General features: G+C 51.9%; 1 long non-coding RNA gene across 1 annotated transcript; it reads left to right on the top strand.

Moving 5' to 3' along the window:
* Positions 1-446: 446 nt before the first annotated feature.
* On the top strand, positions 447-2,545 carry LOC108524910 (uncharacterized). Its single transcript, XR_001884159.1, has 3 exons — positions 447-501; positions 1,418-1,456; positions 2,219-2,545. It is a non-coding gene; the product is annotated as an uncharacterized LOC108524910 (long non-coding RNA).
* Positions 2,546-2,551: the final 6 nt, after the last annotated feature.

Here is a 2,551-nt window from a genome sequence, read left to right as displayed (position 1 = left end):
GTCACATGGGGTTGGAGTCCTTGACCTCAGGTCCTCTCAGAACGCTGCAGGGCACTGCCTGTGTCCCAGGTCTGGTGTGCGGAGGGCAGCCCCCATGAAGCCAGCCAGGCATGGCTTGTTATTGCCTGTGGTTGGGTCTGGAAGATCACACAAGGCATTTGGGCTGGAGTGGCCTCCTCAGCCTTGCTGACTCAGGAACTGCCAAAACATGCAAGGGAGAGGGTTAGCTTTGGGTCAGTCTGGTCACCCTGGGCAGACACAGTCACTCACCTCGGAGCTGACAATAATGGCTGGGATCTGCCCAACCCCTTATATGGTGCATCTCTGTGGGGATGTCCACGGCAATGCCTCTCCCTCTGTGACAGGGACTAGGATGGACTGAGTGTCAGGCTTGCCCAGTTCCTTCTACCTTTGTTCCAGTTTTGCCATTTTGTGTATAGTGCATCTGATCTGACCTTCTCTTTCTCACAGCTGCTCAGTCCCAGTCGACGCCCAGGCCAGGTGAGTCCCCAGCATCCTTCCGCAGGATGTCCCTTCTCTTTCTGCCCAGTTACCTCTTCCCCACTCCACAGAGCTCTCCTGCTTCTCTGTGCAGATAGTGTGGGGCATATTATTTTCACCCCCACCACTCTGTAACTGAGACCCCAACACAGTGCTTCAACAGACATAGGGTTCCGGAGGCTTCTGTTTTCTGTTCGATTTATCTGAGCTTTCATGAAGCAGTTTCATACCGTACAATGGACAACCCTTACAGGTTCAGGAAGTGGCCTCATGTTGAATGAGTTTTGGCTCCTTCATATCCAGAGCTGATATAACCTCTCTGAGAATTGAGAGTGATTGCCAAAGTCACCTGGGAAGGCAATGTCAGTTCGAGCCTTAAACATGACTTTTGCCATGGGCAAGCAGTGTCAGTGCAGGCCTGATCCCTCCATCCCTCGCACCTTCAGACAGCCCAGATTTTGCAGGGCCACATCTGCATGCAGAAAAGGCAGAGGCCATGCTTGGGCAGGGAGAAGGATAATAAATATTTCTGATGCCTCCACTCACCAAGAAACTTGATACCCCTTTGGACGGCTCCTTGGTTTCCTAACATTTTAGCTCCAAGTGTCAGAGTCTCAACAATGGTGTCAGATCTGCCCATCAGTCCATGTGTCACTGGATGGGGCAGGCTAACCCTTTGTAGCCGAAGAGAGGACATCTCACACTTCAGAGGTAGGAAGGATTAGACTGGTTTTCAGCAAGACTTTTGTTCCTGACTGAGCTCACTGAGCTGAAGACTTGGGCAGCACTTGGAGCAAGTGGCAGGAACCAGAAATTGAATAGTTTTCATGATGCTTGCCTGGTCCAGAGACTTTTTCCTCTTGTAGCTTTTCACCTTCAAGTCTAATTTTGTCCTTTTTTTCGTTGCATTTTACAGATGCTTTGCTGACCACGAACTTACTGACATCGCCAATAGGTAAATGATCCTCTCACTCCTCCCAGAGGCTCACTCTCTACCTCTGGACAAATGTTTCTTTTGAAAGTGATAGAATGAGGCTCAAGTGAGTGACTCTGTTTTTTATTTTTCTGCAAGTTGCCTGCAGAGAAACGTGGACTCCCTGGGAACCTAGTCCCGGGTCTGATGTTGGAGGCTGGAGGGTGCTAGTGACCTGTCTCCCCCGGTATTCTGTCTTATGTAGTCAAGAAAGATCCTCATCCAGGTGCTCAGGACAAGCCCTGGAGGGCTCCGTAATCCTACTGGGACCTTGTTCCTGGCCCTCAGGCCACAGGCTGCAGACCTGAGAAGAGTGGGGAAAGTGCCTGTCCCCGCCACTGTCTGGCCGTAGTCCTGCCATTCCTGGCACTTTGCTGGAAGCCAGAGGTGGGTGCCACCAAACTCCTGAACATGAGGCAGGTCTCGGCCTCCTATCTGAAGCTGTGCAGCTTCATCCTGTGTGAGAATGGAGCTCAGAATGAGGAGTGAGGCATCCATTCCTGTCACCTCCAGTGGAGTCACAGGTGCTTTCCCAATTATTTGAGCTTCCATAGACTTGGGCAGAGTAGGAGCTCACTGCTTCTTCCACTATGATGAAGCTGAACCTCTGTTTGTATTCATATTCAAAGGTGATTACCTGCCCACATGACTTTGGCCATGAGGAAGTGCTCTGAATGTAGAACATTCCTTAAATTCTTGACCTCATAATCAGTATGCATGAAGGGTTCTTGTGTTCCCCTGTAGGATCTGAATCCAGTTTGGCCCTGAGGCTGGTGAATGGAGGTGACAGGTGTCAGGGCCGAGTGGAGGTCCTATACCGAGGCTCCTGGGGCACCGTGTGTGATGACAGCTGGGACACCAATGATGCCAATGTGGTCTGCAGGCAGCTGGGCTGTGGCTGGGCCACGTCGGCCCCAGGAAATGCCCGGTTTGGCCAGGGCTCAGGACCCATTGTCCTGGATGACGTGGGCTGCTCAGGACATGAGTCCTACCTGTGGAACTGTCCCCACAGAGGCTGGCTCTCCCACAACTGTGGCCATAGTGAAGACGCTGGTGTCATCTGCTCAGGTGGGCCTT

The sequence above is a fragment of the Rhinopithecus bieti genome, unplaced genomic scaffold (genome assembly GCF_001698545.2).
Source record: "Rhinopithecus bieti isolate Rb0 unplaced genomic scaffold, ASM169854v2 repeat_30112, whole genome shotgun sequence".
NCBI lineage: Eukaryota > Metazoa > Chordata > Mammalia > Primates > Cercopithecidae > Rhinopithecus > Rhinopithecus bieti.
The sequence above is the reverse complement of the archived record's forward strand: the minus strand, read 5'-3'. Positions and strand labels throughout refer to the sequence as shown.